Genomic DNA, 18,826 nt, shown 5'->3' with positions numbered 1-18,826 from the left:
CAGTGGACACTATATTAGATACACGTGAACGTCTACTACAGTGGGCACTATATTAGGTACATGAACGTCTTCTGCAGATGACACTATATTAGGTACACGTGAACGTCTACTACAGTGGGCACTATATTAGGTACATGAATGTCTACTACAGAGGACACTATTAGGTACATGAACGTCTACTGCAGAGGACACTATATTAGGTACACGTGAATGTCTACTCCAATGGACACTATTATAGGTACACGTGAACGTCTACTACAGTGGGCACTATATTAGGTACATGAACGTCCACTGCAGAGGACACTATATTAGGTACATTAACGTCTACTGCAGAGGACACTATATTAGGTACATGAACGTCTACTGCAGTGGACACGATATTAGGTATATGTGAATGTCTACCAGAGTGGACACTATATTAGGTTCTAGTGTTGTACGGTATACCGGTATTCGTATAGTACCGCGATACTCATGAATTATACACTATTGCTCTCGGGTAAAAAGTTACCTTAAATCTGTTTTGTCCGGCATTTTATTGTCCTGTAGCTCCTGCCCGAGGGAAGCAGTTTAAAAAGTTTTTGTCCAGGGTGAGATGGGTCTCTTATGATGTTTTGGGCCTTTTCGAGGCACCTGGCACTGTACAGTTAATATAGGGAGGAGAGAGAGCAGCCAGTCATCTTCGTGGCAGTTTTTAATGGTTATGTGAAGTAAGACGTTTCACGAAGTCACACTTTAATGTGTGTTCCTACATTTGTGTTGCACATCTTAGATGAAGAGAGCAGTTATGATTTTGGTTTACAGAGTAAACAACTAAAAACTAAGGTTTTGTTTTCTCCAAACGCATACATTTGTCTAAATATGGCAAAGGACACGCAATATTGTGGGTTTCCTGCACGTCATCTTCATCACTAAAGGAAAAACCAAATATTTGGGAGAGAATTCCTCTGACATTTTTAAGTATGTTTTTTTCTTTTTGAGTGTTCAGCTTGAAGCGTCCCTCTGTCTCCGACTCTGTTGTTCACTATTCTTTATTTATTTTAAATTGCCCTTCAAATGTCTATTCTTGGTGTTGGGTTATCCATCCATCCATCCATCTTGTTCCGCTTATCCGAGGTCGGGTCGCGGGGGCAGCAGCCTAAGCAGAGAAGCCCAGACTTCCCTCTCCCCAGCCACTTCGTCCAGCTCCTCCCAAGGGATCCCGAAGCGTTCCCAGGACAGCCGAGAGAGATAGTTTTCCCAACGTGTCCTGGGTCTTCCCCGTGGCCTCCTACCGGTCGGACGTGCCCGAAACACCTCCCTAGGGAGGCGTTCGGGTGGCATCCTGAGCAGATGCCCGAACCACCTCATCTGGTTCCTCTCCATGTGGAGGAGCAGCGGCTTTATTTTGAGCTCCCCCCGGATGACAGAGCTTCTCACCCTATCTCTAAGGGAGAGACCCGCCACCCGGCGGTGGAAACTCATTTCGGCCGCTTGTACCCGTGATCTTGTCCTTTCGGTCACAACCCAAAGCTCATGACCATAGGTGAGAATGGGAACGTAGATCCACCGGTAAATTGAGAGCTTTGACTTCCGGCTCAGCTCCTTCTTCACCACAACGGATCGATACAGCGTCCGCATTACTGAAGACGCCGCACCGATCCGCCTGTCGATCTCACGATCCACTCTTCCCTCACTCGTGTACAAGACTCTGAGGTACTTGAACTCCTCCACTTGGGACAAGATCTCCTCCCCAACCCGGAGATAGCACCCCACCCTTTCCCGGGCGAGAACCATGGACTCGGACTTGGAGGTGCTGATTCTCATTCCAGTCGCTTCACACTCGGCTGCGAACCGATCCAGTGAGAGCTGAAGATCCTGGCCAGATGAAGCCATCAGGACCACATCATATGCAAAAAGCAGAGACCTAATCCTGCAGCCACCAAACCGGATCCCCTCAACGCCTTGACTGCGCCTAGAAATTCTGTCCATAAAAGTTATGAACAGAATCGGTGACGGTGTTGGGTTATATCAAATACATTTCCCCAAAAATGTAACTTATACTCCAGTGCGACTTATATATTGTTTTTTTCCTTCTTTATTATGCATTTTCGGCCGGAGCGACTTATAGTCCAAAAAATACGGCATTGTGGCCAAACAGCTCCGTTTTTGTTTCATCTGACCACAGAACTTTCCTCCAGAAGGTCTTATCTTTGTCCATGTGATGTCAGATGAAACAAAAAAAACTAACAAAAATTAAAAAAAAAATTTAAAAAAAAATTATATATATATATATATATATTAGAGATGCGCGGTTTGCGGGCACAACCGCGGAGTCTGCGGATTATCCGCGGATCGGGCGGATGAAATTTTAAAAAATTAGATTTTATCCGCGGGTCGGGTCGGGTCGGGTGGTTAAAAAAAAATTAGATTTTAAATAGATTCAGGCGGGTGGCAGTTAAACCAATTCGGAAATATATATACATAGTTAAATGTTGTTACCCACATACGAAAAACAAGCAGGCACCTGCAGCATATGCCACAACAGAAGAAGAAAAAAAAAGAGATGGACACTTTTACGGAGCGGAGAAGGGACGCCTCGCCGGGGTCCGGGACTGAGGCCCCTTCCCCAGAGAGGGCCCCACCGGGAGCCGTAGCTGAGGCGATCCGCGAGAAGGGCCCGACGCACGTCCAGGGTCCCCACCGCACCGACACCCCGCCTCGTCCGCCTTCGCCGCGGCCGGCGTCACGCGCAGCAGGTAAGCAGCTTACCTGCCCGCCACCCCCGTGGCCGGGGGCTCGTAACAGGGGTCACTCCGCGCGCTCCGCCCGCGCAGCTTACCTGCCCGCCACCCCTGTTGCCGGGGGCGCGTAACAGGGGTCACTCCGCGCGCAGTGCGCTCACGAAAGGGGTGGGGCTCACCCTGGTTGATATAGACAGCAGCTAGGACGGTGGCCATGGAAGTTGGAACCCGCTAAGGAGTGTGTAACAACCCACCTGCCGAATCAACTAGCCCTGAAAATGGATGGCGCTGGAGCGTCGGGCCCATATACCCGGCCGTCGCCTGCAGCGAGACGCGCTGCGAGGTGCGCTCAGCGCGGCTCCCATATGATTGCGCACTGGTGTGCGTCTGGGTCGTGACAGCGTGGCACGCGAATGTCTGTGCTGCATTGGATCAGTCTCCTTTCTTTAACAGGCAAAAGCTTTATAACCTCACTAATGCCTTGCATCGTCTATATTAGATATATAACAACGGGCGGGTGCGGGCGGATGCGGTTCTGATCAAATGTTAGATCGGGTGGATTGCGGATGGTTGACGACTTTCTGATGCGGTTGCGGATGAAATAATTGCCTATCCGCGCATCTCTAATACATATATATATATATATATATATACATATATATATATATATATATATATATATATATATATATATATATATATATATATATATATATATATATGTATGTACTAATGGTGGAGATGTTACAAATGGTGTTGTGCTCCCTTCATTCCAGCAAAGGTAAAGTCCATCAAGGTGTGCACGCAGGTAATGATAGGGAGAGATAGTGGGTAATCCAACACTAAGTGGTGCAAGATGGAGACGATACTTTCTTCTTTGATGATGTCGAATGTTTACGGTTCAAAAGTAGCTGCTGGCACTTTGTTGACTTTGCTCCAAGTGCTTGAGTTGAGACGAGTCATCTTCTTTGTTTGGTTCTGGCAGGAGGTGTTTGCTCAGTGTGACCAAGGAGCACCATGGAGGGGCCCCAACATGATGGTGTTGGAGTAAAACATCTCCCCTTTAATTGGACATTCCTCTTAATTGAACATTCCTCTTGAATCAGCATCTTTAATCCACATCCTGCTGACACAGCTTTCATGACACTAACTCTAAATCTCCTTGTCTGGAAGTCAACCATCTTTAGGGCCAATCACTCATCATCTCCGCACACACACACACACAATGCCGCTGACCCGTGCAGACAAATCAGAAGCACCCCCCCTTCCTCCCTCTGCCCACCGCAGCAGAGAGATGATGTCATCATGGTGGCTTCCTGCTCCAATGATGTTGCATCATGCTGCCTCATTAGCAGATGGCGGAGGGAGACAAAGAGGACTTAGTTTTAGTAGGACAAGATGTTTGATTGAAGGAGGATCTCAACTTCTTCTTCATCTCCCACCCAGCCTCCTTCGCTTGATTAGTGACTCACTATTCATTCTAATCACTGGGGTCAGAGCGGTTATTTTTTTACACTTGAAAGCTTGAAACGTCCCAAATTTTCTAACTCGTTCCACACAACACAAACAACATGTCAACATTAATATCAACAATAATAACAACGTCAACATGTAAACATTAACAATATTAAAATCAACGTGAACATCAATATTAGCAATAGGACACAAACTTTCATATAGACGATCTTTGATATCGTACTGATGATTTTTGATGTCATTTAAAAAGATGATCTTTGATAGCATACTGATGATTATTGATGTCATATAGACGATCTTTGATATCATTTTAGACAATCTTTGATATCATACTGATGATTTTTGATATCATACTGATGATCTTTGACGTCATAGACAATCTTTGATATCATACTGATGATCTTTGATGTCATATTGAAAATCTTTGTCGTTATATATATATGATATTTGATATACTGATGATCTTTGATGTCATAGAGACTATATTTGATATCATACTGATGATCTTTTTAAGTCGTATAGATGATCTTTGATATCATACTGATGATCTTTGACGTTGTACAATCGTCTTTCATGAGTGTTTTTACAGTAGGTCTTCTGCACTGTAGATGATCTTTGACTAGTGTAAACAGTGCAGTGTTTAATGGCTTTATGATGACATTTATGACTACAGAATACTTTTCAACCATTTGCTGAGGTCAAAAGGTGTCTCCTTCACAAGAACTCATCATTTTCTCGTGTCTGTCCTCTTTTATTGTTTGTATTTTCACACTTTAAACAATGTTATAATCTTAATTTGATGGCAACAGTTTGACCCTGTAACAGATTATTTCTATTTCATTCCAATGGTGAACAAATGTGAGGAATTTTACACATTTTCACAATCAGGACAGCCAAGATGATCCTCAACATTGTTGCTGTCCTTAGAAGACATCATGGACGTGACTGATGTCCTTGGAAGACAACATGGACGTGACTGATGTCCTTAGAAGACATCATGGACGTGACTGATATCCTTAGAAGACATCATGGACGTAACTGATATCCTTAGAAGACATCATGGACGTGACTGATATCCTTGGAAGACAACATGGACGTGACTGATGTCCTTAGAAGACATCATGGACGTGACTAATATCCTTAGAAGACATCATGGACGTGACTGATATCCTTAGAAGACATCATGGACGTGACTGATGTCCTTAGAAGACATCATGGATAGACTGATGTCCTTGGAAGACAACATGGACGTGACTGATGTCCTTACAAGACATCATGGACGTGACTGATATCCTTAGAAGACACAATGGACATGACTGACATCCTTAGAAGACTTCATGGACGTGACTGATGTCCTTAGAAGACATCATGGACGTTATCGATGTCCTCAGAAAACATCATGGATTTGACCGATGTCCTGAGAGACATCATGGACATGACTGATGTCCTTAGAAGACATCATGGACGTTACCGATGTCCTCAGAAAACATGGAGGTGACCGATGTCCTTGGAAGACTTCATGGACGTGACCGATGTCCTTAGAAGACATCATGGATGTGACTAATGTCCTTAGAAGACATCATGGACATGACAGATGTCCTTAGAAGACATCATGGACGTGACTGATGTCCTTAGAAGACATCATGGACGTGACCGATGTCCTTGGAAGACTTCATGGACGTGACCGATGTCCTTGGAAGATTTCATGGACGTGACCGATGTCCTTAGAAGACATCATGGACGTGACCGATGTCCTTTGAAGACATCATGGACGTGACTGATGTCCTTACAAGACATCATGGACGTGACTGATGTCCTTAGAAGACATCATGGACATGACTGATGTCCTTAGAAGACATCATGGACGTTACCGATGTCCTCAGAAAACATGGAGGTGACCGATGTCCTTGGAAGACTTCATGGACGTGACCGATGTCCTTAGAAGACATCATGGACGTGACTGATGTCCTTAGAAGACATCATGGACATGACTGATGTCCTTAGAAGACATCATGGACATGACTGATGTCCTTAGAAGACATCATGGACGTGACTGATGTCCTTAGAAGACATCATGGACGTGACCGATGTCCTTGGAAGACTTCATGGACGTGACCGATGTCCTTGGAAGATTTCATGGACGTGACCGATGTCCTTAGAAGACATCATGGACGTGACCGATGTCCTTTGAAGACATCATGGACGTGACTGATGTCCTTATAAGACATCATGGACGTGACTGATGTCCTTAGAAGACATCATGGACATGACTGACGTCCTTAGAAGACTTCATGGACGTGACTGATGTCCTTAGAAGACTTAATGGACATGACTGATGTCCTTGGAAGACATCATGGACGTGACTGATGTCCTTGGAAGACATCATGGACGTGACTGATGTCCTTGGAAGACTTCATGGATGTGACCGATGTCCTTAGAAGACATCATGGACGTGACTGATGTCCTTAGAAGACTTCATGGACGTGACCGATGTCCTTAGAAGACATCATGGACGTGACCGATGTCCTTAGAAGACATCATGGACGTGACCGATGTCCTTAGAAGACATCATGGACGTGACCGATGTCCTTAGAAGACATCATGGACGTGACTGATGTCCTTAGAAGACATTATGGATGTGACTGATGTCCTTTGAAGACAACATGGACGTGACTGATGTCCTTAGAAGACATCATGGACATGACTGATGTCCTTAGAAGACATTATGGACGTGACTGATGTCCTTAGAAGACATCATGGACGTGACTGATGTCCTTACAAGACATCATGGACGTGACTGATGTCCTTAGAAGACATCATGGACGTGACTGATGTCCTTAAAAGACATCATGGACGTGACTGATGTCCTTACAAGACATCATGGATGTGACTGATGTCCTTAGAAGACATCATGGACGTGACTGATGTCCTTAGAAGACATCATGGACGTGACTGATGTCCTTAGAAGACATCATGGACGTGACTGATGTCCTTAGAAGACATCATGGACGTGACCGATGTCCTTGGAAGACATCATGGACGTGACTGATGTCCTTGGAAGACATCATGGACGTGACCGATGTCCTTAGAAGACATCATGGACGTGACTGATGTCCTTAGAAGACATCATGGACGTGACTGATGTCCTTAGAAGACATCATGCACGTGACTGATGTCCTTACAAGACATCATGGACGTGACTGATGTCCTTAGAAGACATCATGGACGTGACTGATGTCCTTAGAAGACATCATGCACGTGACTGATGTCCTTACAAGACATCATGGACGTGACTGATGTCCTTAGAAGACATCATGGACGTGACTGATGTCCTTAGAAGACATCATGGACGTGACTGATGTCCTTAGAAGACATCATGGACGTGACTGATGTCCTTAGAAGACATCATGGACGTGACTGATGTTCTTAGAAGACATCATGGACGTGACCGATGTCCTTAGAAGACATCATGGACGTGACTGATGTCCTTAGAAGACATCATGGACGTGACTGATGTCCTAAGAAGATATCATGGACGTCACTGATGTCCTTAGAAGACATCATGGACGCGACTGATGTCCTTAGAAGACATCATGGATGTGACTGATGTCCTTAGAAGATATCATGGACGTGACTGCTTGTCCTTAGAAGACATCATGGACGTGACCGATGTCCTTAGAAGACATCATGGACGTGACCGATGTCCTTAGAAGACTGCTGTCCTTGGAGGCAAGTGTATCCCGGTTGTCCCAGCTGCTGAGTTAGCATGCTAGCTGGCATCAGGAGGTCTGCAGTGTTTGTTTAAAAGGAGCAGGGCTTGATGTCCCTCATTTAGGACTGCCAGGCACACAAAGGACAGTCCTGGGAAGTAATTATTGAGGGAGGACACAGGCCAGCTTGTTCGTGCTCAGGGACACGTCACCTCGTTGGACGTCAAACACACAAACCTCCTAATTGGTGTTGGCCAAACACTTTTGCTCACAAAGCTGCAAGGGAAGCTAAGTAGCTGAATGTCCACATTGTCCCGCCTCTCACCTCCAATACTCAACAGCGCTTTGCACACTCGGCATTCTCACACATCACATCATAATCATAAATACATATTCATCATGACTTACACTCTATTGCCAAAAGTATTTGGCCACCCATCCAAATGATGAGAATCACTAATCACTTGGCCCGGCCACAGGTGTATAAAATCCAGCACTTAAGCATGGAGACTGTTTCTACAAACATTTTTGAAAGAATGGGCCGCTCTCAGTGATTTCCAGCGTGGAACTGTCATAGGATGCCACCTGTGCAACAAATCCAGTCGTGAATATTCCAAAGTCAACTGTCGGCTTTATTATAAGAAAAGTGTAGAGTTTGGGAACAACAGCAACTCAGCCAACAAGTGGTAGGCCACGTAAACTGACAGAGAGGGGTGAAGCGCATAGTGCAAAGACATTCTGCACAGTCAGTTGCTACAGAGCTCCAAACTTCATGTGACCTCCCAATTAGCCCACGTACAGCATGCAGAGAGCTTCATGGAATGGGTTTCCATGGCCGAGCAGCTGCATCTAAGCCATACATCACCAAGTCCAATGCAAAGCGTGGGATGCAGTGGTTTAAAGCACTGCTCTAGAGTCCAGTGGCGACGCCTTCTCTGGACTTTTCCATCTGGCAATCTGATGGACCAGTCTGGGTTTGGAGGTTGCCAGGAGAACGCTATATTTCGGACTGCATTGTGCCGAGTGTGAAATTTGGTGGAGGAGGAATTATGGTGTGCGGTTGTCTTTCGGGAGTTGGGCTTGGCCTCTTAGTTCCAGTGAAACGAACTTTGAATGCTCCAGGATAACAAAACATATTTGGACAATTCAATGCTCCCAACCTTGTGGGAACATCATAACTTACATACATCATAACTTTATATACATCGTAACTTCATATATATCTTAACTTCATATATATTATAACTCATATACATCATAACTTTATAAACATAACTTATACACATCATAACTTTATATGTATTATAACTTAATGTACATCATAACCATGTATATTATAACTTCATATTCGTCATAACTTTATATACATCATAACTTAAATAAATCACAACTTATATACATCAAACGAACACACATCATAACTTGTATACTTCATAACTTGCATACATCATAACTGACATACATCATAACTGACATACATCATAACGTTATATACATCGTAACTTCATGTACATCATAACTTTATATGTATTATAACTTTATGTACATCATAACTACATGTACATTATAACTTCATATTCATCATAACTTTATATACATCATAACTGTATGTACATCATAACTTAAATAAATCATAACTTATATACATCATAACTTGTATACATCAAAACTTCATGTACATCATAACATACATCATAACTTTATATACATTGTAGCTTCATGTACATCATACTATGTATCATAACTTTATATGTATTATAACTATGTTCATCATAACTTCATATACATCATATTTTTATGTACATAATAACTTACATACATCATAACTTACATACATCATAACTTATATACATTATTACTTATATACATCAAAACTTATATACATCATATCTTACAAACATCATAACTTATATACACACATCATAATTTGTATACATCATAACTTTATATACATTGTATCTTCATATACATCATAACTTTATGTACATCATAACTTATATACATATACATCATAATTTATATACCTTTACATAACATACATCATAACTTTATGTACATCATAACTTATATACCTTTACATCATAACTTTATGTACATCATAACTTATATACATACATGATATGAATATACACCCATACATTATACAAACATGATCCCTGCATAGTACCACTTATGATACATACATAATGCCACATTTATAGCACATACTGTAGATTATATTATATCATATAATGTTATTTTATATCATAAAATATTTAAATTACATTATATTGTATTGTAATATAATGTATTGTATTTAATATGATATTGTGTTATAATAAAACGTATTGTATCATACTGTATTACGTTAATGGAGTCGGTAGATGATATCAAGTAGTCGTTGACAGAATCTGGCTTAGGAAGCAGAAAAGGATGCTGCAGTGTGTGCTCGGTGGGAACGCGCTGCACAATTGTGTCATGGCCTGTGAGAAAGTAGCGCTACGCACTAATGATGTGTCCTGGCTGGTCCGCGTCAACAAAGGCTCATGTCATTTCTCAAGACAATGAGGAGGCCGAAGAATGGGAGAAAGAAAAAGTTAATGAGTGATGTCAGCTCACTGCTCCAGCCCACGCTAAACTCTAGTCAAAATCATCCTCACAATAATAATCATTCACAATAGTACTCATAATAACAATAATAATCATTAACAATAGTAGTAATAATAATACAATACAAGTGTTTGGATCCTGGTTTGTTGTTCAACAAAATTTGAGTGAATCAAAAACATCTCATTGTTGATTTTTACAAAGCGGAGTCATGAAATAAACATCCACATGATTATCTTGGTCCTCGTTGACCTTACACATTTCACACTGAACGTCTTCAACAAAGAACAACCTTTCAGTTTAATTGCAGTACAAATGTAAAGAGGACTAAACTCTCCACAGTAAAGTTGTGTACATTCGAACTACATCTATACCTATACCTACGTATAGATATGTATACATACATATATATATATATATATATTTTTTTAAATATATATATATATATAAATACATATACATATAAGGAAGGTCTCCTACACACCAGGAAGCAAGGCAGAAAGGAGGAAGGAAAGAAGGTGTCACACCTGTGTGAAGTCTTGTCTGAGTTTTGTCTGGTTTCAGGTTGTCTTGTCACTTCCTGTTTTATTTTGAAAAGCTAACTCTCCCTCTCATTTCAGGTTAGTGTCATAGTATCACCTCCATTGGAGTGCTTTTAGTTGTATTAGGTAGTTTTATTTCTTGGAAATAGCTGCAGCGTTTTGAGTTAGTTAATAGTTTTGTAAATTTCGTGGTCAGATTAGATCTGTTTTATTTCTCCCATTGTGGATCCCTTCCCTTGTCATAAATACAGAACTGCTTCTGAAATCCTGCGCCTGTGTTCAGAGTCCAATTCTGGTCGTGACAGAAGGTAAAAAGGAAGGAAAGAAAGAGGGACTGAAAGTAGGAAGGAAGGCAAAAAGGAAAGATGGAAACTGGTTAATTATAAGAATTGTTGTAAATATGAACATTGTTTAATATGAACATTGTTGTTAAATATGAACATTTTTGTTCAATATGAAAAACATTTGGTAAATATGAACATTGTTGTTAAATATGAAAATGTTTAAATATGAAAAATATTGTTAAATATTAACATCTTTGTTAAATATGAAAAATGTTGTTAAATATTAACATCCTTGTTAAATATGAAAATTGTTGTTAAATATGGAAATTGTTGTTGGATATGAACATTGTTGTTAAATATGAAAATTGTTGTTCGATATAAACATTGTTTTTGAATATGAAAATTGTTGTTAAATATGAAAAACATTTGATAAATATGAACATAGTTAAATATGAAATTTGTTGTTAAATATGACAAATATTGTTAAATATTAACATTATTGTTCAATAAGAAATTTGTTAAATATGAAAAATATTGTTAAATATTAAAATGTTTGTTCAATATGAAAATTGTTGTTAAATATTAACATTGTTTTTAAAATATGAACATTGTTGTTAAATATGAACATTGTTGTCATATATGAAAATTGTTAACTATGAAAAATATTGTTAATTAATAACAATATGAAAATTGACATTAAATATGAACATTATTGAAGTATGAATGTTGTAGTTAAATATGAAAGTTTTTGTTAAATATGAACATCGTTGTTAAATATGAAAAGTGTTAAACATGAAAATTGTTAAGCATGAACATTTTTGTTCAATATAAAAATTGGTGGCTGGACAGGACAAAAAAATAAATACAAATAAAAATTGGTGTTAAAAATGAACATTGTTGTTGAATATGAAAATGATTGTTAAATATAAACGTTGTTAAATATGAAAATTGTTGTTAAATGTAACATTGTTGTTGAATATGAAAATTGTTGTTAAATATGAAAAACATTTGTTAAATATGAACATTGTTAAATATGAAATGTGTTGTTAAATATGAAAAATATTGTTAAATATTAAAATTTTTGTTCAGTATGAAAATTGTTTTTAAATATTAACATTGTTGTCATATATGAAAATTGTTAACTATGAAAAATATTGTTAATTAATAACATTGTTGTTCAATATGAAAATTGTTGTTAAATATGAACATTATTGATTAATATGAAAGTTGTAGTTAAATATGAAAGTTGTAGTTTAATATGAACATCCTTGTTAAATATGAAAAGTGTTAAACATTAAAATTGTTAAGCATGAACATTTTTGTTCAATATAAAAATTGGTGGCTGGACAGGACAAAAAAATAAATACAAATAAAAATTGGTTTAAAAATGAACATTTTTGTTGAATATGAAAATTATTGTTAAATATAAACGTTGAATATGAAAATTATTGTTAAATATAAACATTGTTGTTGAATATGAAAATTATTGTTGAATATAAACATTGTTGTTAAATATGAAAATTGTTGTTAAATATAACATTGTTGAATATGAAAATTATTAAATATAAACGTTAAATGTGAAAATTATGTTAAATATGAAATTTGTTGTTGAATATGAACGTTGTTAAATATGAAAATTGTAGTTAAATATGAAAATTGTTGTTAAATGTAAAAATTGTTGTTAAATATGAACTTCGCTGATAAATATTAAAATTGTAGTTATATATGATTTGTTTTGTTGAATATGAACATTGCTAATAAATATTAAAATTGTAGTTAAATATGAAAATTGTTTTTAAATATGAACTTTGCTGATAAATATAAAAATTGTAGTTATGTATGAATCATGAGTAATAGGTGTGATGCAGGCAGTGCATGAATCATGTTGTAATAGGTGTTAAACAGGTGGTTCATGAATCATGAGTAAAAGGTGTTAAACAGGTGGTGCATGACCCATGTAGTAATTGGTATGATACAGGTGGTGCATGAATCATGTAGTAATTGGTATGATACAGGTGGCGCATGATTCATGTGGTAATAGGCGTTAACTAAGTGGTGCGTGAATCATGTTGTAAAAGGTGTTAAACAGGTGGTGCATGAATTATGTAGTAATAGTTGTTAAATAGGTGGTGCATGAACCATGTAGTAATAGGTGTGATAGAGGTGGTGCATGAATCAAGTAGTAATGGGTGTTAAACAGGCGGTGCATTAATCGTGTAGTATTAGGTGTTAAACAGGTGGTGCATGAATCATGGAATAGGTGTGATATAGGCGGTGCATGAATCATGTTGTAATAGGTGTTAAACAGGTGGTGTGTGAATCATGTATTAATAAGTGTTAAACAGGTGGTGCATGAATCATGAGTAATAGGTGTTAAACAGGTGTTGCATGAATCATGTAGTACTACTCGTGATACAGGTGGTGCTTGAATCATGTTGTAATAGGTGTGATACTGGTGGTGCATCAATCATGTAGTAATAAATGTGATACTGGTGGTGCATCAATCATGTAGTAATAGGTGTTATACAGGTTGTGCGTGAACCATGTAGTAATAGGTGTTATACAGGTTGTGCGTGAATCATGTAGTAATAGGTGTTATACAGGTGGTGCATAAATCATGTAGTAATAGGTGTTATACAGGTGGTGCATGAATCATGTAGTAATAGGTGTTATACAGGTGGTGCGTGAACCATGTAGTAATAGGTGTTAAACAGGTGGTGCATTAATCATGTAGTAATAGGTGTTAGACAGGCGGTGCTTGAATCATGTAATAATAGGTGTGATACAGGTGGTGCACACATCATGAGTAATAGGTGTTAAACAGGTGGTGCATGAATCATGTAGTAATAGGTGTTAAACAGGTGGTGCATGAACCATGTAGTACTAGGTGTTAAACAGGTGGTGCATGAATCTTGTAGTAATAGGTGTTAAACAGGTGGTGCATGAATCTTGTAGTAATAGGTGTTAAACAGGTGGTGCATGAACCATGTAGTAGTACTAGGTGTTAAACAGGTGGTGCATGAATCTTGTAGTAATAGGTGTTAAACAGGTTGTGCATGAACCATGTAGTAGTACTAGGTGTTAAACAGGTGGTGCATGAACCATGCAGTAATATGTCTGATACAGGTGGTGCATGAATCATGAGTAATAGGTGTGATACAGGTGGTGCACACATCATGAGTAATAGGTGTTAAGCTGGTGGTGCATGAATCATGTAGTAATAGGTATTAAACAGGTGGTGCATGAACCATGTAGTAGTACTAGGTGTTAAACAGGTGGTGCATGAACCATGTAGTTATATGTCTGATACAGGTGGTGCATGAATCATGAGTAATAGGTTTGGTACAGGTGGTGCGTGAATCCTGTAGTAATAGGTCTTAAACAGGTGGTGCATGAACCATGTAGTAACATGTTTGATACAGGTGGTGCATGAACCATGTAGTAGTACTAGGTGTTAAACAGGTGGTGCATGAATCTTCTAGTAATAGGTGTTAAACAGGTGGTGCATGAATCTTGTAGTAATAGGTGTTAAACAGGTGGTGCACGAACCATGTAGTAGTACTAGGTATTAAACAGGTGGTGCATGAATCTTGTAGTAATAGGTGTTAAACAGGTGGTGCATGAACCATGTAGTAGTACTAGGTGTTAAACAGGTGGTGCATGAACCATGCAGTAATATGTCTGATACAGGTGGTGCATGAATCATGAGTAGTAGGTGTGGTACAGGTGGTGCACACATCATGAGTAATAGGTGTTAAACTGGTGGTGCATGAATCATGTAGTAATAGGTATTAAACAGGTGGTGCATGAACCATGTAGTAGTACTAGGTGTTAAACAGGTGGTGCATGAACCATGTAGTAATATGTCTGATACAGGTGGTGCATGAATCACGAGTAATAGGTTTGGTACAGGTGGTGCGTGAATCCTGTAGTAATAGGTCTTAAACATGTGGTGCATGAACCATGTAGTAACATGTTTGATACAGGTGGTGCATGAATCATGTAGTAATAGGTGTTAAACAGTCGGTGCATGAATCATGTAGTAATAGGTGTTAAACAGGTGGTGCATGAATCATGTAGTAATAGGTGTTAAACAGGTGGTGCATGAATCGTGTAGTAATAGGTGTTAAACAGGTGGTGCCTGAATCATGTAGTAGTAGGTGTGATGCAGCCGATGCATGAATCATGTTGTAATAAGTGCTAAACAGGTGGTGCATGAACCATGAACCATGTAGTAATTGGTATGATACAGGTGGTGTATGAATCATGTAGTAATATGTCTGATACAGTTGGTGCATGAATCATGTTGCAATAAGTGTTAAACAGGTGGTGCATGAAACATGAAGTAATAGGTGTGGTACAGGTGGTGCGTGAATCATGTAGTAAAAGGTGCTGGTGGTGCATAAATCTTGTAATAGGTGTGGTACAGGTGTTGCATGAACCATGTAATAATTGGTGTGATAGCAGTGCTGCATTAATCTTTTAGTCATAGGTGTTAAACAGGTGGTGCATGAATCATGAGTAATAAGTGTGGTACAGGTGGTGCGTGAATCATGTAGTAAAAGGTGTTAAACAGGTGGTGCGTGAATCCTGTTGTAATAGGTGTAGTAGATTCATGCACCACCTGTATAACACCTATTACTACATGATTAATGCACCACCTGTTTAATACCTATTACTAAAGGATTCATGCCCCACCTGTTTAACACCTATTACAACATGATTCATGCACCACCTGTTTAACACCTATTACAACATGGTTCACGCACCACCTGTTTAACACCTTTTACAACATGATTCATGCACCACCTGTTTAACTCCTACTACTCACAATTCATGCACCACCTCTTTAACACCTATTACTAAAAGATTCATGCACCACCTGTTTAACACCTATTACAACATGATTCATGCACCACCTGTTTAACACCTATTACTAAAAGATTCATGCACCACCTGTTTAACACCTATTACTACATGAATGGCGACTGAGGGAAGTTAAATGGAGACTGAGAGCAGTCAAGTAGAGACTGAGGGCAGTCAAATGGAGACTGAAGAAAGTAAAATGGAGACTGAGGGCAGTCAAATGGAGACTGAGGGCAGTCAAATGGAGACTGGGGCAGTCAAATGGAGACTGAGGGCAGTCAAATGAAGACTGAGGCCAGTCGAATGGAGACTGAGGGCAATCAAATGGAGACTGAGGGAAGTCAAATGGAGACTGAGACCAGTCAAATGGAGACTGAGGCCAGCCAAATGGAGACTGAGGTTAGTCAAATGGAGACTGAGGGCAGCCAAATGGAGACTGGGGGCAATCAATTGGAGACTGAGGGCAGTCAAAAGGAGACTGAGGGCAGTCAAAAGGAGACTGAGGGCAGTCAAAAGGAGACTGAGGGCAGTCAAAAGGAGACTGAGGGCAGTCAAAAGGAGACTGAGGGCAGTCAAAAGGAGACTGAGGGCAGTCAAAAGGAGACTGAGGGCAGTCAAAAGGAGACTGAGGGCAGTCAAAAGGAGACTGAGGGCAGTCAAAAGGAGACTGAGGGAAGTCAAATGGAGACTGAGGGCAGTCAAATGGAGACAGAGGTTAGTCAATTGGAGACTGAGGGCAGTCAAATGGAGACTGAGGGAAGTCAAATGGAGACTGCGGGCAGTCAAATGGAGACTGAGCAGTCAAATGGAGACCGAGGGCAGTCAAATGGAGAATGAGGGAAGTCAAATGGAGACTGAGGTTAGTCAAATGGAGACTGAGGGCAGTCAAATGGAGACTGAGGGCAGTCAAATGGAGACTGAGGGCAGTCAAATGGAGACTGGGGGCAGTCAAAAGGAGACTGAGGGCAGTCAAATGGAGACTGAGGTTAGTCAAATGGAGACTGAGGGCAGTCAAATGGAGACTGGGGGCAGTCAAATGGAGACTGGGGGCAGTCAAATGGAGACTGGGGGCAGTCAAATGGAGACTGAGGGCAGTCAAATGGAGACTGAGGGCAGTCAATTGGAGACTGAGGGCAGTCAAATGGAGACTGAGGTTAGTCAAATGGAGACTGAGGGCAGTCAAATGGAGACTGAGGTTAGTCAAATGGAGACTGGGGGCAGTCAAATGGAGACTGAGGTTAGTCAAATGGAGACTGAGGTTAGTCAAATGGAGACTGAGGGCAGTTAAATGGAGACTGAGGGCAGTCAAATGGAGACTGAGGGCAGTCAAATGGAGACTGAGGGCAGTCAAATGGAGACTGAGGGCAGTCAAATGGAGACTGAAGTTAGTCAAATGGAGACTGAAGTTAGTCAAATGGAGACTGAGGGCAGTCAAATGGAGACTGAAGTTAGTCAAATGGAGACTGAAGTTAGTCAAATGGAGACCGAGGGCAGTCAAATGGAGACCGAGGGCAGTCAAAAGGAGACTGAGGGCAGTCAAATGGAGACTGAGGGAAGTCAAATGGAGACTGAGGCCAGTCAAATGGAGACTGAGGTTAGTCAAATGGAGACTGAGGTTAGTCAAATGGAGACTGAGGGCAGTCAAATGGAGACTGAGGTTAGTCAAATGGAGACTGAGGTTAGTCAAATGGAGACTGAGGTTAGTCAAATGGAGACTGAGGGCAGTCAAATGGAGACTGAGGGCAGTCAAATGGAGACTGAGGGCAGTCAAATGGAGACTGAGGGCAGTCAAATGGAGACTGAGGGCAGTCAAATGGAGACTGAGGTTAGTCAAATGAAGACTGAGGGCAGTCAAATGGAGACTGAGGTTAGTCAAATGGAGACTGAGGGCAGCCAAATGGAGACTGAGGGCAGCCAAATGGAGACTGAGGGCAGTCAAATGGAGACTGAGGTTAGTCAAATGGAGACTGAGGGCAGTCATATGGAGACTGAGGGCAGTCAAATGGAGACTGAGGTTAGTCAAATGGAGACTGAGGGCAGTCAAATGGAGACTGAGGTTAGTCAAATGGAGACTGAGGGCAGTCAAATGGAGACTGAGGGCAGTCAAATGGAGACTGAGGGCAGTCAAATGGAGACTGAGGTTAGTCAAATGGAGACTGAGGTTAGTCAAATGGAGACTGAGGTTAGTCAAATGGAGACTGAGGGCAGTCAAATGGAGACTGAGGGCAGTCAAATGGAGACTGAGGGCAGTCAAATGGAGACTGAGGTTAGTCAAATGGAGACTGAGGTTAGTCAAATGGAGACTGAGGGCAGTCAAATGGAGAGTGAGGGCAGTCAAATGGAGACTGAGGGCAGAGACTCCCAAGTCATGGTCATTTCTTTTAGAAGTAGTATCTGTCACAAAAAGTAGTAAAGAATAATCCAAGGAAGAGAAGATGTTTACTTGAAAATATATTCCTCATTTTATTAACAGAGGCTATATAAGACATTTTATTTACAATAAATATTTTCTTGGTGTGTCATGGTGTTAGTACAGAAGAAGGAGGTAGAAGAAGTCTTCATGGCCAAAAGGATGAAGCGGAAGACATTTTGACTGAAGACGTTCCTGGACCAAGCAGCAAAAACAAAGTAATCCTCTCGTC

General features: G+C 40.3%; 1 long non-coding RNA gene across 2 annotated transcripts in view; it reads left to right on the top strand.

The window, feature by feature from the left end:
- Positions 1–18,808, top strand: part of LOC140679465 (uncharacterized) — a 34,268-nt gene extending 15,460 nt beyond the window's left edge. The window contains exon 5 of one of the 2 annotated variants that reach the window (XR_012050885.1): positions 18,716–18,808. This is a non-coding gene — a long non-coding RNA (uncharacterized lncRNA). Of the gene's footprint in view, positions 1–3,705; positions 4,180–18,715 lie in introns of those variants that run through there. The other variant, XR_012050884.1, reaches the window with a different exon arrangement.
- The last annotated feature ends 18 nt before the right edge of the window (positions 18,809–18,826 follow it).

This window comes from Nerophis lumbriciformis, linkage group LG16 (assembly GCF_033978685.3).
Source record: "Nerophis lumbriciformis linkage group LG16, RoL_Nlum_v2.1, whole genome shotgun sequence".
Lineage (NCBI taxonomy): Eukaryota > Metazoa > Chordata > Actinopteri > Syngnathiformes > Syngnathidae > Nerophis > Nerophis lumbriciformis.
This window is presented reverse-complemented; position numbering and strand designations above follow the sequence as displayed.